Genomic DNA, 18,124 nt, shown 5'->3' with positions numbered 1-18,124 from the left:
GATTTAAAACTTAAGAAACTATTTATAAATATTTTAATCAATAGGAATAACTAGTAAAAACTAATTTTCAATTTTTATTAAATATAAAGATGCTTTAACCTGGTTACCCAGAAACCAAAATGAGAGGAAATTTAAACATGAGTAAATGTAATTTTGGTTTTAGAGCTGACATTAATGTGGCAACGTTTTTGTGGCAAGAAGTCGTTGAGCTGCCCAACTATATTTGAACAGCTTTTGGCTTTAGTACCAAAAAAAAAAAAAAAAACATTAAAAAGCCAAATACAGCATTGCTGGAAAAATGTGGCGAATATTCGGTTAGTTGGGGGGTTGGGAGCTGGGATTTATGGTGGAAAACCTGGCGGAGGGCCAACCATTTCATATGCAATTCCTGTGTTGATTGCAATTTCTGCGGTCGGGCCAAACGTAATTTGTTTTGATATTTCTATTTGACGGATTTCTGGCTTTTGGGTCTCCCCAAAAATCCGGTTGTTATGACACCACGAAAATACAGCATTTAAGTGGGTTTTAGCTAAAAACAAAACTTACTGTTTAGTAAACTAAATTTAGTGGATAACTACTTAAAAAGGTTAAACAAAAAAGTTAAAATAATATTTTTTTATATCATCACCCCGAGAGCCTGGGCATATTTTTTGTTGGCCTTTTCACCGAAGATGCCACAAGGGGTCATCGTCATTGGGTTTGGCATGATTAAATGGAAATATCTGCTTACATAGTCTTCCGATTTCTATGGGTGGGGCTTCAGGTTGTCGGCCATTGTCATTTATTGTGATTATATGGTGCACATGGTGTCCCTGTCTAATGATGCCACCATGTGGCGGCGTCTGTATGCCCACCATCTCTTTCTACTGACCTAACTCCCTCTTTCTCTCTGCACACTGTTGCTGGTGGCAGGTGTCAATGGACCCTTTGGCCAGATTCTTCCATATTCCTATAGATATATGTATATATAAAAGATCAAGGAGATTCAAAGGGATTAAAGTTTAGCGTTTTGTACCCTGGAAAATGGCCTTTAAATAGTACTTTCTAAGCTAATTAAGATTAAAAATTGTTTAAATTAGCAGCTCTAAAAGTCAAAGAGATAATATATTCTTTCAATTTTAAAAATAATTAAACAAACTTAAGGAAAAATCAAGTTGGTAAAAAATATTTCTTTTTTCCAATTAATTTCAACAACAGATTTTAGATTTAAAACCTTTTTTTTTTGTTATATAAATTAGGACATCTGGTGTTCGAGGCTTAAAAACTGTTTTCCTTCTGGTTATTTTTAATTTTATGATATTTTTCATGGGCCCCAAGGCCGCTTTATTAGCCCTCTCGCCCTTCTGCCACCGTTTCACCGTCCGTCTCTCTCACTCTAACTTCGCGCCCTTCTTCACAGTTAGGGACATTAATTTAATCGGCATGTCATTTCATGTTCAAAGTTTTACACCTTTGCGACAGGAGGCAGGATAACCATAAAATGCCTCTTGGCTTTGTGTCATCCCCCCTACCCCCAACTCAACCAGGATTTTCTCCCCTTTTACCTGCTTTTCCAGCTTAATTCCCTTGTTTTTGGCCGTGTTAAATGAGCTGGGGACAAGAATGGAATCCAGAGAAGTTTTCTCAGGAAAAATGAGTTTAGTTTTCCTTAGCTCTTACCTCTTAATTGGAAATCCGTGATTTGAGACACCAAAATGGGGAAAACGTATCTGCAATCAGAAAATCGAAACAAATTTCCACAATTATAAGCTATTTATTTATTCATAAACGCGGCCAATCAAACATTTACCAGAGATCGCTGATGGAAAAATTTCTGTGAAAAATTGATTTCCGTTTAATTGCGCATAACATTCGCCAATCATAATTGATGGTGCAAATTCGGGGTGGGAAAAGCCATCATCAATAGTTTGTTGGTTACGGTGGGAAAAGTGCAAATGGGAAATGGAAGCGTGGTGGCGTGCTTCGAAAATGGAGTCTGGTAAATGAGTAATGGCCTGGTTTAAATACCAAATCGAATGTGGGAAAACGTTATGGATATTGATCAACTAAATGAACTTCGGAAATTGAGGTGCCACAATGAGGAATATGGTTATAAATTATTACAAAAATCAGTGGGAGGTTTATTGGAAATATTTTATAGGGAAAAATAGGAATATCTAACAAAAATGTAAGCTTCTGGGAATTTTGTATGTTTGTTAAAAAATTATTCAAAGTTAAATAAAGTTACTAAATAATATTGTTGCTCGTCTTAAAGTTGTTACTCATTCGCCCCCAAGGAATATAAGAAAAAAAGAAAAAACAAATTACAATTAAGCAGCGAGTTTAATATTATTATACTGTTTTTTTTTTTATGATTTTCCGCATAAAAATTGGGATTCTTAATTTTGGTTTATCGCATTCTCAGGCATTTTCTTTGGGGGGCAATATAATCGTTAACATTTTTCTTGGCTTTGTTTGGTCATTGCTTGATTTTTATGAGTTTTATTATCCAAAAAGGCACATGGTTGTTGTTTTTGCCAGCCCACCCATTGTTCTTGTTGTTGTTGTTGTTGTTGTTGCTCTGGCTGTTGGCAGCTTGTTGTTTATGTTGTTTTCGCTTATGTTTTTATTGACAGTTATGACAGCCATTTGGGCTCGTTGTCATTGCAGTTTTCTTCGAAATTTAGCAAAAGCGAAAACTGCGAGAAATTCATTTCGATTTTCTTTGTAACAAAACAAAACGCAATTTATTTCATACTCTTTAAAGCATTTCTTATTATAAATAATAATCGAATCTGAAGAGGAATATGTTAAAATAATCAAAATGTAAATAGTATCCATCCCTTAGAATGCAACTGCATTGTTCCTTAAGTTAAACTTTAAAATATTCTGCGGAAAATAGTTTAAGTGGAAAATCCCTGCAGCTAGCTTATCAGTAATTTAGCCTAGCAAGAAGAAAAGCTACTTATATGTTTCCATGGTTTTTATCATTAAAATGCAACCATAATAATATCTAATATTATTATGAAATGCTCAAAAGAGAGTCAGTGGGTGTATGGTATTAAGCGAAACTAAGCCACAATTAACTGTCGTTGTTGCTGCCTTAGAAATGCATGAATATATATATATATATCTACATGTATGGCAACAATCTTGGCCGCATTTTGTGGCTATGGCAACGATTGTGCAGCTCATTAGAATAGAGACTAGTAGTAGGAGGCGGCAACCGCAAAATTCCATCAACAGATGCAAATGAAATGGCAATTTGCAGCGTGTGAGCACAGTTGTGGTCATCAAAATAGCTAACTAAAATGAAATTTTCATAAGTTTCGGTTTAAAAATACTTTGAAATATTTTAAAAAAAGAACTTAAAACTGTCTTTAAAATTTCTTTAATATTTCCTACTGAGCATAATATACAAATTTTTAAAAGAATTTTTAACACAGCTATTATATTGCCTACATCTGTATATGATTGCTGAAGCATTTGTTGCGTTTCATGGGGGCGTGGTTGGTAAGTCGTTACTTCAATTAGGCGGCAAATTCATAATGTACAATCTCCTGTGAAAGGTCCTTGCAGAAAGCCACTCAAACAAAACGAAAAGCAATGGGAAAAGTTGCCTTTTTGGTCAAATATGCTTGGAATTGCCTAAAAATGTGTGTGTGCTTGTGTGTGTGTGTGTGTGTTGGCCATGTCCGTTGAATGACTTGCACACGTCCTGCGTCCTGTGAATTATCCCATATCCTGGCAGGAGGACGTCGTCATGATTAGAATAAAATGTGGCAGCTGTGAGATATGAGTGCACGTACAAACTACAGTCCAGGCCAGCCAGCAGGACAATAATGAAGGCCGCATAAAGTGCAGGGGCGTGGCAACTGCCACACACACGCTTTTACACTGACAAAAAAATTAAATTAAAAAATTCCAAAAAACATAATTAAACTTTTTGGTATTTGACAATTTGCGAATGGATTCCATTTACATGAGCATTACAGTTTGAAATCAGTTAAAATAAACTAGAAAATCAAAAATAAAAATAAATATGAAATTCGATTTCCTTTCTGTGTAGTGTTCTGTGCAGGGATAGTAAAGTTTTTATGCCAGTCACCCAACTCCAACATTTTTCGCCCCTTCCATCTAAAATATTATTAAAATTGCTCGGTCTTTGTTTGCTCACTTGCAAGTTGCTGCTGCCATTGATACCGCTTTTAGACCCCATCGTTTTCAGCTCACTTTAACCTCTTTTTCTGCACTTTCTGAGAGTATTTTCAGGGAGCTTTCTATATATATATATATATATATGTAGATATTTAACAAAATATTTGTGCCTGACGAAAAAGTGACAAACTGCAATTGCCAATACAAATTTTCGCCCAAGAGGGAAAAAGCCAAAGTGCGTCACTTACTAACAGAGTGTTGCCTTTAAAGTTGAATATTTTTTTTGGTTGGCACCGCTTTAGCTTTTTGATGGAAACTTCAATCAATATTTACATTCAATTACTTGGAATACAATATTAAACTGAAAAAAGGAAATGCTCTTTGTTTCTTATTTATAATTTATTGAATATACTCTTTTACCTCAACTAAAATTCAATTTTCGCTTAGGTAATTTTCCGATTTTATGGCTTTGTCCAATAACATCAAGGTAGCAAAATAATGTTTTTTTGCCTATGTCATCAGAAAAACGAGTAGAACCCCAAGAAAATCAGGCCCTTCATCGCCTGTTTCATTATTTTTTATGCTCTCACATTTCGAACAGAGTCCTAGAGTCTGTAGTCTGGACTAATCGAATCAGTCCAACGTATATATACGTTATATATATATATATTTGAATAATCAAAGCGACTACTGCTGCCCATTCTCTATATTTGCCTGATGAGCCCAGGGAGAGCAAGTTGGTTATGGCGTTTGTCGCAGCCAGTGCTGGCAGACAAATACGTATACGTATTTTTGCAATCGAAAAGATTTTTTTGGGCTAAAAATATAAATTTTTTTTCTATGTTCTGATAAGTATCTTAATAAAAACATTTTAAAATTCATAAATATTAGGTAATATTTAAAGGTATTATCCAGAAAAGTTGCTTAAGTTGCTTGGAAACTAGACATATTGCCATCACTGGTCGCATTCGCATTGGCATTTCATTTCGATTCGCCTTTTTCGCACCAAGTGCCACTTGAGCCACTCAAGTGAGGAGGTCTGGGGGACATACTATATACGTATGTGAGAGTGTGTGTGTGTGTGTGTGTGGATAAATGAGTTGGACTCAGATCCCAGGGGTTATCCGTACAACCCAACCCCCATTACATCCCCTCCAAATGATATACCGAAGTGTGAAAAACCGGGGGCCAAAGGCAAATGAGCAATCGATTGAAGGGAAAAAAGGGCTTCAATTGAATATGAATTGACTCTTGGATTAATATCGCTTAGGCCATCCCTCCATCCTGCTTTAATTTGTCGCAACAAACTAAGCAAAAATGGAATGTAAATTGCCTTGACAAAATGACAATCTCTCTATTCTAGTTTTGGGTTCCTAGTAGTGGGGTGGCCCCACATTTTTATGGCCTTCAATATGCGGACATAACCATAAAATACAAATACCCAAACCCAAGTCCCAAACCCTATACCCAAAACCCAAACTACTACAAATCCAATGAAAACAAAAGAAAGCTCCTCTTTGATATGTGGAGAGCATACATATGTGCCGCTAATGCCCCGCAAACGATGACGCGGGCGGATAAGAAAAGTCAACAGAAGTTTTTCCCGGGGAGTCGACGCGCCCGATGACCTCCAACCGATAAACTTAAGTTTAATGGAAATCGAAAAAAAGTGCAAACAGCATAAAAAAGAGGGGAAAACTTTGAACGCTTGTCGTAGGACAAAAGTTTACCGTTTACTTGATGTTGCAAATTAAATGAAAATATTGATTTTATTATATTTAAATAATATCAAAAAATTATATAGATAAATGAGTTCTTTTCTAAGTCCTATATACCCATAATGTAATCCCGTAGTTTATCTTAGCGGACATAAAGACAAAAGCAGAAAAGTCTTAAAAATAGCAAAAATATATTGCCAATGCAGAGAAAAAACTGAAAAAGCAAAGGGCACTGAGAGGGGGGAGGGAGACATTGTTTTGGCACGATAAAAGACGAGGGAAAACGGGTGGCTTTTCTTTTCTGACCACAAATAATTAGAAAAAAAAAAATTGCAGTAGCCTCTGTTATAGGATTTTCAACCGCCCACCAAATCTCTTGGCTTTCCTCTGATTCCCATACAAATGATAAGCCCTGGAAATGAACAAAAAAAATACAATAAAATAAAATAAAATCAAGTAAAATAAAAGCAACCCAAAAATCCAAATGGAAAATTGTCAAAAAAAAGAGATGTAAAACCAAGAAGAAATATGGTCAGACAGGGAGGCGATTTTGGTAACCAATTTAGTGATAAAGTTATTCCCAGTTCCGAAACAACCTAAATTGGCTACCAAAATATAGAAGTATCTTTAATATTCATAAATTAAAAAAACGAAACAAAAAAACACACACACTCTCATTAAAATGATTGAGTTGAATGAACTAGAAAATTGTATTGCTTTTAAGGGTCCTTGTTTTATTTTGTTTTTTCGTCGGGGCCTTAGCTTCACAGAGAAGTCTTTGACTTTGCTCAGCTTCAATTGATTAGCCACTTTGATGGTTTGATTGATGACCAACTTGCAAAGGACACGTGCCGCCAACACAAACACCAATTACTTATATTCGGTATAGTTTAGTTTCCAAACAGATATTTTTTCTACCTTAGGTTTTGTTTGATTTTTTGTCCATTTAATGAAGTTCTTTGTAATTTTCTGTTTTCGAAAGCGGTTAACCATTTTATAAGATTTAATTCCTTAAATGTCGGTTAATCAACGAAGTTTCTTTTAAATTACCAAAAAAAATATATACATGTTATATAAATCTGCTGCCCACTTATTCAATTTAAAAACTTTTGATTGACATAAGCTGCAATCGCAGCAGCAGCAGCAGCCAGTGAAAATATCATTTTTGAAAATGATTTACAAAGTTATCTGCTTTCTCGCTTCTCATCTGCATCCATTAACTCGACAAGTGTCGAAGCGAGAGGGCGGTAGTAAGGTACTCGACGAAAATGGAAGGCTTACAGGCTGCTTAAACCAACTTAAAGAGTGAAGGACACGCAGGCGAAGGGTCCTTTAACCAGGCTGTGAAGCTCAGTCACAAAGATAAACAGGCAACAAATTAAAATGAATTAAAATTGTGTAAAGTTGTGAGCGAGAGTCTCTCGAGTAAAGTGGGTGGGTTAAGCGATGCCATGGTGGCCAGCAAGGGTTTAAGGTCAGGTGGTAGAGCATCCCTTTATATATATATATAGTATATACTATATAGAGTATATAACATCCGGGGCTAACTAAGATTAATGAGCTGGCCACGGACGTCGACAACTTCGAGGCTAATGCCAATAAATGTGAGCAGGCGGCTTTTCCTCCTTTTTTTTTATATATTTTAATCCAATGATTTATAAACGCTTCGTGTTCTTTTTCTCCTTTTTTGTTTTTTTTGTTTTAACAAAGTTCAATCATGAGTAAAAGTCCCCCTTTTCTATAACTTTTCTTTTTAACTAACCGCTGTCAGCAGCAGTTAAACAATTTAAGCCATATTTAGTTAACATTTTGACTAATGTCCCAGACCAAAGCCAAAACTTCACTCAACTAACCTCGTCGACTGACTGATGGACTATTTGATCGATGGGTCAAGGGAAAAATAACAGAAAAAAAGTACAGAAAAAATGTAGATATATGTTTAAGGCAACAGCTTGGAGAAAAACAATAACGACAGGGGACTGACTTAGCTTAAATTGAAGTTTTGCACGAGTAATTAACTTCAACTGAGTGATTTGTAATAATCAGTTAATTGGTTAAAAAAGAAGTTGAAAAAAGATTACAAAAAAGAAACTGTCAACATGAAATATTCTTGGAAGTTTTTGTTTTTTTTTAAATTTATTTTAAATATTAAATCATTGATCTTTCACATTAAAGTATCTACTTAAATCCCTCTACGAGTATAACTTAACCACACTTTAATGGCATTCGCTGTTTTGCATTTTCCTTGGTTTATGACTGTCATTTGGCTGATTATTCAGGTGGGTCCAAAGGATATAAAGCACTAAAAAACATTGATGATCAGCATTATCATTAATGCAGTGCCACAAAAAAAAAAAAAAAAAAAAAGATGAAAACTAAAGTAGGGTGGGAAATGCATAATAATTTAATATGCTGGGGTCATTTATTCATGGTTTTTTCCACGGTTTATATAAAAAAAAAAGTTTTCGAAAGTTGTGAAACTTTTCACGACTCAATTCGTCTCCTTCTGGTCAGTTAGTCTGTCTCTCTCTCTCTCGTTTTGCACTATTTTGCTGTCGGCGAGTCATGAATTTTATTGAGTGAACTGTGAGGAGAAAAATTCTAAAGGACAGCCAGCCAGATGAGATTGTCAATTGTTGTGCAGTCACTTTGTCTTCAGACACTTTCCACGATGCGCCCACCAAAATGCATCTATGTATATAGCCATCTCTTTCGTTTGCTATGGCTTTGTTAGATTCTGAGAGCAGAGTTTACATTTAAATTGTTTCGTTTTGTTAAGAGAGCACGCACACAGCATTTAATGTGCAAAATTCACTGGAATTTTTGCGCACAACGCAAACGGATCTAATACTACAGTATGGGGGAGAGGGGAAAATGAAGGGAACATTGGGGAAAACGGGTGGCTAAGTATGCAACATTTGTATGCAATCCTATTGCCTGGCAAACAAAAAAAGAAAAAACAAAAAAAAAAGAAAAGAAAACTGTATATAAATTCAGAGCAGAAATATCCATTTGTGAATTGAAGAGGCAAACTGAGGCAAATTGAGTGAGGATTTGAGAGGCAAAATGGTTTGCAATAATTCTCAGAAGAGCAAGTGTTGTAAGACTTCAGCCAGTAGTTGCTTTTTTTTCCAAATAAATCCTATTATTGACATTGACTATTTAAAAAAGTACAAGGAAATATTTATAAAACCAATATATAAAGTTTCATCTAATATAAACCTCTTAGTTTTCATGTTTATTTATTATGTTTCCTTAATTTCCTTCCATTTGATTTTCTTTTAGTTTTATTGATATTGATTATCCTGCACAACAGCAAATAAAAATTGAGAAAAAATAAAGAAAAATCGCCTAGGAAATGTTCATTGAAAGCGAAAAGCTTTTAACATTTCGCGTGCGCACCCTTTGCTAAAAGATATGGCCCCACCCCCCCCTCACATTTTTTTATGTCCTTGCCCCTCTTTTGTACGCACGACCCTGTGTGCCCCTCGTGAAAAACCTGGTAAGGATCTGTGGGATGCCACTTCGACGCAGTTGTCAGCCGAGAAGTGAATTTAAGTGACAGCTGTCTGCGGCAACGCTGGTGGGAGGGAAAACAGGTGCCACGCCTCCTCTAACCATCACTCGCCATGTACAATAAGCCATTTATAGAGCACCCTACTCTTTTTCTTTTTCACTGCGAAAAAATATTATATATATGGGACTTATAATTGTAAATTTCTTTCACTTAAAACTTTTTAATATTCCTGCTGGGAACAAGCTTTGATTTTCCTTATAGGTAGTACTTAAACCACTGCCTTGTTTAATGTACTTGTATATATTTTTACTATTTAGACCTGAAATCTAATTAAAATGTAGATAATAGTGATAGATTTTTTTTCCCAGTGTCTTGTGAGTGTCATCCATTCTTTGGCATCTTCAACCGTTGACGCTGCGCGCGTGTGCAAGTCAAATTATGTGGAAATGAATTATGACCCCCTTTCTACCTCTCTTCCTCCATGGAAAACAGTGTTCTTTCTGTAACCCCCTCAAGGCGATGCCAAAAGCCACCGAAAATGCCCGGAAAAGCGTTTATGGCGGAAAAAGCCAAGCAAAGTAGAGCGAAGCCATCACAGCGGGCGATGAACGGAGCTTGCACTTGGGCTCATTAGCCACCAACACGTAACACAGTGGAGCAAAAAACGTTATTTCATAGCAGCGCACTTAGCATAATGTTTTAAAAATTCTTTGAATAATAATTCATTCTATAGTAAAACCAAGTGAAATCTCTAAGATAAATCAGATTATTTATCAAAGTTAATGTGAAGAATATATAACATAGACTTTAATTTGAATATTTTCTAATAATATTCATGTCACTGTGCCACCTATTGTTGGTTGTAACAACGAAAACAGATTGCGATGGGGCCAACTCCAGACTATTATTAATACTTTGGCCAACTTCATCCCCGCAATTTGTAAGCGGCTTTTTCTCTCTTCGCTTCGTTTCATTTTCATTTTGCACATTCACACGTTGCGCATACGCCGCGTGGCCTGCATGATTTATACCACCAATTATCACTCAGCTTTCTCTTTCTATACATATATATATATATCTGGAGTTATTGTTATGTTACAAAACGCAAAATCTAATTAAGCAGAAAAACAAAATAGCAAAATAAACAAAGAAAAAAGGGCAGATGGCTAAAAAAAAAAAAAAAAAAGGAGAAGATCGACAGAAAGAAAACATTATTCTTGCATAAAATGCAGAAGGGAGAGCAGCACATCAGCAAAAAACTTTCGATTCAACGATGCAAAAAGTTGAAAATTTCAACTCGTTTTCGAAGGGGGAAGGGGAAAAGGACCACTATCAGTGCATAAAAATATATTCGGGAAGGGAGCTCCAAATCTGCACGTAAAATGTGTAAGGAACAGCAGCAACAGTCGGGCAAAGTTTTCCATATCAAAGTTGTTTTTTTTTCTTTCTAGTCAAGGAAGCTTTGAGGAAAATCGCGAGGGGATTCAAACTGGGGGAATTTTCAATGTGTTTTCGCCTGTTTTTTTTTTTTTTTTTTTTGGACTAGCTTGTCTCTTCGTTTGACTAAAATAACACTGAATAAAATAGTTGGGGAAGATTTTGTGTGTGATTTTAGCACAAATGTTATTGGCTCTGTGATATTTATGGTAACTTAAAAGGGTCAGACTTTTTCCAATAAATATATTTACGAAACGAATGTGGCTACTATGGAAGTTTAATGTTTGAATAATTACGCAGCAAACTATCATAAAACGTCTTGTAAAATGTTGTTAAAATTTCAGTTAATCATGTGTGTAACCTTCATTAGCCATTTAAGCCATTTCCAAGACAAGCACAGAAAGCTTTCAACGCAAAATGTCAATAAAACAATTTACACCTGACGGTGGTCGTATGGGGGTTACATACAAGTTTTATTTGTCCTTTATCTTATTTGCTCCGTTTGCTGTCAAGTTAAAAGCAGACCGCAGGTTACACGCAGGGGGGAAAAAAAAACCAAACAGAACAGAAAGAAAAACTCGGTTGCCAAGCTAATTTCTAACAACAAAATGTTGGAGATATGTCGTGGGTTAAAAACCACCCACTTAACCCCCAAAGCTGCACTCCTTCACACTCCACAGAGTGCAAGGATCTAACGCTCGCAGGCGATTTGTGAGTGGCGTTTCAGTCTGTTGTGGTTTTTATAACCGGCAACAAGGTGTTACACATGTCACTGTTAGCTTACACTCGGGGTCACAATGTTAGTAACATATTTTTCCAAACAGTTGTCAAATATAATAAATATTAGTTATGGTTAATTAGGTTAATTACTATCAATATATAATCCGAATCTAGCATTCTTTAAAGTTTTTTCTCTCATTAATAAAATATTGTCTTAACCTAGTCTGTACTTGAGACGAACTGTGTGTCTGTCTACGTATCCTGTCTATATTTAATGACAGCTTGCTTCTGTGTCATACGAGTAACTTTGTCCTCGCCGTCGTCACCGATGTCGCCCCGTTTTTCCGCTTTTCTCCGGCTTTTCCGAAACTTGTTTCATTTTCCACATACTTGGACGCATGTGAGTGTGTCGTATCTCGTTTCACGGCGCACAGAGCATGAAAAGCCCCTTGCCGCCATCATCGTCATCAACATCATCATCATCAATCCCGACTGCTTCCCTTCATCTGCCACCAAAAAAAAAACAAAAAACAAAAAATAACCAAAACGAACACAAGCAAACATATTTAGTTTCGTTGGGGTTTTTCGCTCAGTGAGCGTCGGACAAATTAAAGTGTCTTGCAAATATTTGTATCCAAAAATTGCGCACTTTTATCGAAAAACTGGGGGGTAAACGAACGATCAGGTGCCATCGCCCATCGGCACGTAGCTCAATCAATGCGAAACCGGAGCAAAAACCCCCTTTTGTAGAAAAAATTCCAACTCCTCTGGCATTTATTGGACTACAAAATGAAGTTGCCAAAGTTGTGTCCAAAAGCACAGAGAATAAAACGAGTAAAAAAGTCAGGAAAAAACCAGCAATAACCCGTAAAAATTTCGAATTCGAATTTTTATTCAAACGAAGTTTTTAGTTTAGTCATTTGAAGTGGTCCTTCCATGAAATTGCCAAAAAGTTAAAGTGTTAAAAACAAAATTATATACTGAAAAAAAAATATATAGCTTAAATGTAAACCAAAAATAAAATATTCTTAGAAAAATCGATTTAATTTGTTGGATAAATATTTGTTTCTCAAAATTTGCCAAAAATTAAAGATTTAAATTGTGTTTGCTGTACTGGTCGTCGTAATCAAATTGGGATCAGCAAACTTAATTTAGTCTTTAATTCAGTTGGACAAGTCAGACTTCTTGGCATATTTGTTGTGTCTCCCAGGAGAAGAAAATGGATGAATGTGGGGCGGGAAAAAGTACAGCATAGGTAGCCGAAGATTGCAGGAAAATGGCAATGGCACTGGCAATGGCAGTGGCACTAGCAGTGGCCGTGGCAAATACAAATATTTGCCAAGTTGAGAGGGCCAAGAAGTTGGACCCGGATTGCCGGGATTTCAACTCCTGACCAGGCGCCATAAAAACATAATCCACATAAAGCTTTTAACGTTACGTAACAATGACAGTACAATACGCTGTTAAGCTGCTAGCAAAAAAAAACGGGGAATCCCAGCTTATATACGGCTAACAAGATACACATACAAACTCACTTACCTTTATTACAAAAGAAAATAAAACCTCCACACATGGCCACAAAAAATAAAACGTAAATTTTAACAAATTTTATATAGAAAAGGTAAACTTTTTGCCACAAAATTTTTCAAGCATTTGTTGACTACTGGCAAGCAAAGTTTTTAATTAGAATTTCATTGTTATTTAAGGCATTAAGCAAAGGGAGAATTATAATTTATTGCCCAAACGCAAACACAATATGAATTAGTAAAAAAGGTACAGAAAGTTCAAGTTCATTCATATAAATATGGAAAATTTTATGACAAATTTAAGTTGCAATGGAAATAAGCAATAAGGTAGGTAAAAAACTTCAACAAAATGAAATTGGTGGGGCAAAATTAATATAAATTATAATTCCAATTAAAAAGAATCACTTTAAATCAATTTCAAGCCATTTCGATTTGTACAAAGTTCGATTTTTTCTTCTAATTTTCTGTTGATTTTCCTTACGTTTTTTTTTTTGGGCAATAAAAAAAATTAAGTAAGAAGGCAGAGTTGAAATTGAATTATTTCTTTATTATTTGTGAGCAATTCAAAGCAGTTTGACGTCTTGTTTTGGCCACCTTTTGTTGTTACTACTTTTCTCGTTTTTTGGGGCTTTTTGGGGGTAGAGTGTGGGTAAAACGGGCAAACGGAAATGGAAAATGAGATGAGGGGAAAAGGGCCATTTGATGAGTGGGAGGGATTAACTTTTGCCTGCCGCAAAACTGGCAAAACCTCAATTATCAACTTACAGCAGACAAAAAGGCGCTTAATTAAGTGAAGCGTCGAACGTGCCCCGCCATTTTGTCCGTCATGGAAAATGCCTTCGATCGTGGGGCAAGTAAAAACCCCCACTACACCCACCAACTCAAACCCAATTGTATGCCCCCCCCATTTTCCGAAAATCTTTTGCCACCCCCTTCCAACGCCCATGTAATCTTAGACGTGTGTGTGTGTGTGTGTGTGTGTGTCGTTGTCAGAAGTTTTCTCCTTCTGCTCTTTTCCGCTGAGTCAGCGAGGGAAAATGGCAACGTAATCTATGCAACGTTAAGGGAAGGGGGAAAAACTACTCCGGCGAATGGCGGGCGAATGGCGGTCTGGGTTTTTCAGCGAGAACTGAGAACTGTCATTTGCCATTGAGTTTAGTTGTTATTACTGTTATTATAGTTTACACACACGCATTTTCCGAATGATACATTGTTTTATATTCATGTCGAAAATGCAGGGTATCAGCAATCATATATGGCAGTCTCTTATTTATAAAAATTTGTATAAGTAACTTGCCTTGAAAATGTGTATTTTGTCAATAGATCGGGGGGAATAGTTTACCTGTAAATATAAAAGAAATTGAAAACTTGTTAAAATTTGGTTTAAGTTTTACGAAAATATTAAGTTCCAGCAATTTCTTAAAGCTAAAAAAAATAAATTCCTATTTTATTTTATGTTCACATTCATGTTTATAACCGATAAAGGGTTATTTATCTTGAACTTTTCTAAAAAACTACAATAAAAAACGCCTTTTTCTGACATGTTTGCCATAGATAGAAATATTTTGACCCTTTTTTTTTTTTTGAACAGTATCCCTCGAGTCGATGCTGACCCTTGGCCTCCTGGCTTCCATTTATATGTTGTCTGGCGCTGTCGCAGCTTGTTTCTTTTGCTATATCGGAATTATTATGAATTTGAATAAGCTGAAAAGGGGATTGTGGGTGGCGGAGATAGAGGGGCTTTATAGTTATTTAAACTTGTACAATTTGTTTGACCCCCACCCAACGCACTTGGCACATTTACGCTTGGCAGTGATCTGCCTTAAGTGCCTTCAAGTGAATTAAAAACATGGCAAATACCACACGGTCCTGTTTTCTCGTCTGTGCATCTACATATGTGTGTGTGTGTGTGCATATGTGCCTGTGTGTATGTGAACTAAATGGAAATGTTTTTCACTTGTTTACCGTTCGGGGAAAGTGCGTACCCTCTTCACTCTCCATATTCCCAAATGGGAGGGGCAAAAAAAAAAAAAAAAGCAAAGGAAACAGCATTCAAATGCTGCAAAAGGACCCCATAGCCGACGTCTGTTACATCATGCATACGCCGCCCCGTACACCACTCGGTGACCCAAAACGCAGTAAAGTCCAACTTCTGGCTAATGTGTGTATGCGGCTTGCATTTCCATTTGAGGCACCGAGTGGTTCATTAAAAGGCATTTCGAATCGATAAATTCTACTCCAGTTAATCCATGTGTGTGTGCTTACTTCATGGCGATTAAGAGGTAACTAACCATATGAACTTGGTTTTCTTAAATGCTCTTATCGATGTATTTTCCATCATTATTGAGTGCAAGTTTGGCTAGGAGGAAAGTTTTCTAGAATTTTTCATAGTAAAGAATATAGCAGAAAACTAATCTAAGATACTTTTCCTTCCGCATCTCCTTTAATCTCCATGTTGTTGCGCCGCCCAAGAAGGAAACGCTAATTAAAGCAAGAACCTTGCTTCGAGGAAGAACAAAAAACAAAGGCAAAGACCTAAAATGAACTTTTCGCACAGCTGCCAAATCCAAACAAAATTATTTTTGGCAATGTTTGCCAAAGCGAGAACGACTCAAAGTGTGTGGGTTTGATGAACAGTGAAAAGAAAAGTTTCCTACATAATATCTTTTTTTTTTATAGAATATTTTCTAAATAAATATAGGATGTTATATTTTTAACCATATACTGAGATAATTTATCTTTAATATTCTATAACTTAAGCATAATTGGCTGCCATTTCATGTCTGTGTGTATTGCTTTTACCATGAACTTTTATAATTTATAAATTAATATTATTAACTATATGCCTATAAAAAGGTATTTTTAAGTCTAAGCATATTTTGGGGGTATTTTTTGGTGCTACTTTTTGGTAAATGATTCGATTGACCCTAGGCGTTATCCACATTAATTGGCAAAGTTTCTCTAAACAATTCTTGCGGCTATGCAATTATTATCGAAATGCTTTCCTTTTAACAGGCTCTCTCATACCCTCTTTCTTTGCTTTTCTTTTGTTTTCCTAACCAACTGTCTATCCGTAGCTTTCGGTAGCTTCATTTTCATTTTGATTTTCGTTTGCCGTGCTATACTTACGGGCAAATTGGCTCAACAGTGGCGTTAACCAAGTGTGATTACATTTTGCTTTTAAGCGTTTTTCTCGTCTATAACTAGAAGGCCAAAAACCACGCACTTAGCCATGGAATCCAATCAGTTTTTCTTGTTGACAAATGGCTTATGGCACGTGCCTATGCCACGCCCCCCCCCAACTGCCTACCTTTTGAAGAGGAAAAATGCCAACGTCACTGACAAAAAGCATTTGCTACTTTTCACAAAAGTTTCAAACACAATTTTTCCAAAAGCGCAAGCAAAGAACCAGAAAGCAGCGTAACAAACTTTCCGCAGGCCATAATAACAGTGAAAAATGGAAAACACCAGGGCCAAGGAAAAGAAAGCAAAAAAAAAAGAAAAAAACGAAAATAGCGAAAAAAAAAATTATGAAATATATGAATTTGTATACAAATTAAGTTGATAAAGTTGGCTTAACCTAAGCACAAGGTCCCCCGGCGGAAAAACCTTCTTCACTTTTTATACGTAATTTTTCAGCGAAATAAATAAATAAGAAAACTGTCAGGTGTCGGCTTCAGTTTACGGGGGGATCACCGAGAAAAACCAAGAAAAGTTTAAAATAAATCCAGCCAAGTGACCCGCACGCAGCAGTGGAAATTTGTCACCAAAAACAAAAAAAAAAGAAAAACACAGAGAAGGAAAACAAAAAGAAAATCGCAAATAAAAACAAAGCGTTGGAAGAACAAAAATTGTCGCGACATCGTCTAGTCAAATTGCAAGTGATTTGACTCAGGCTCCAGCAGAGAGCAAAGACTTTTCAAAAAAAAAAAAAAAAAAAAAAAAGAGGTGGAAGGGGGGCGGTTGAAAGAGAAAATGGGGTGGAAAATGGAGGAGGAGGAGAAGGGGGACGAAACGGTGTTTGGTAACACTGACGGCGGGCCATTGACACATGACAATGGAAAATTTACACGTTCAAAGTTCATACAAACAAGTCAATTGGCTGGAAAAGCTGCAGAAAAATAGCGATTTTCCTTTGCCAAAATAGTCAACGCATGTGAATTGCGTCATAAGAGAAGTTTAAGTTAACTTTGGCTTTTTTAAATAAGAATTTATTAAAGAATTTATTAAAGAATTTTTATGACAAAAAATATTTTTACAAATATTGCAACGAAAATCCTTTCCAATGTCAATATTTTTAAACACATATTTCTCAAAATCTTTCCCAGGTACTAAGAAAACAAATTAATTAGCAACAAAGTGGCAACATTTAAGCCTCTAATTTGAGGCTAAGTAGTGTGATAAATATCCTACAATTTTTGGGAAAACCCAACACAACTTTCACTGCAGTTTAAATTGAAATTCATACTACTGCAGAGCCAACTGACCAACTAATCCGGCACTTTAACTGATTTCTCTCCACCCCATTATTTCGGCATTAGCATTTTCATTTTGGGGAGTTGGGGGGGAAAAACCGAGAATTGCCTGCAACACGCTTCGCACATTGCATATTTTCATAAATTTATTTAAGTGCTAGCAATTTTCCGGGGGTCTTGGTGGAAATGTAATGCACTCGGAACAATATATTTGTCGCAGCTAAGCTAAGTTGCGTGCACATTCAGCTTAAATCGCAGCCAAGAGGGAAATCCGGGAAATGCAAAGGGAAAACTTTAGCTCCAGCTAAGAAAACAGTTGCCGACTTTTTGGCAAAGACGTAATAAAAATGCAAAAGAAAATCGTCGTCACGTGAACTTGTTTGAAAAAAAAAAAAAAAAAAAAAAATGAAAATTCAAGATCGGATAACAAAATAAGAAAGTCCTCTGGTTTAAATTAAAATAAATTAGCATTTCCCATCGGCAGACTCGTCTTTCTCTCATTTTCATTTAACAAATTATTCCAAAAATGTTCACTTTCCCTTTTGCAAAGTGTTTTCCTTTTCCCATTGTTTGCTATCGTGTAAATTGGAAAAT

General features: G+C 36.0%; 1 protein-coding gene across 2 annotated transcripts in view; it reads right to left on the bottom strand.

Annotated features, from left to right (window-relative positions):
• The window catches only part of LOC108118289 (allatostatin-A receptor), an 86,428-nt gene that overhangs the window by 39,289 nt on the left and 29,015 nt on the right, over positions 1-18,124 (bottom strand). The window contains exon 2 of one of the 2 annotated variants that reach the window (XM_017230890.2): positions 1,660-1,709. The exons of the other annotated variant lie outside the window; for it this stretch is intronic. The gene's annotated coding sequence lies outside the window, so the exon portion shown is untranslated. The remainder of the gene's footprint in view (positions 1-1,659; positions 1,710-18,124) is intronic. 2 annotated transcript variants of the gene reach the window in all.

Source organism: Drosophila eugracilis, unplaced genomic scaffold, assembly GCF_018153835.1.
Source record: "Drosophila eugracilis isolate 14026-0451.02 unplaced genomic scaffold, ASM1815383v1 contig_2147, whole genome shotgun sequence".
NCBI classification, from domain to species: domain Eukaryota; kingdom Metazoa; phylum Arthropoda; class Insecta; order Diptera; family Drosophilidae; genus Drosophila; species Drosophila eugracilis.
Note: the sequence above shows the minus strand (reverse complement) of the source record. Positions and strands in the feature narration are given on the sequence as shown.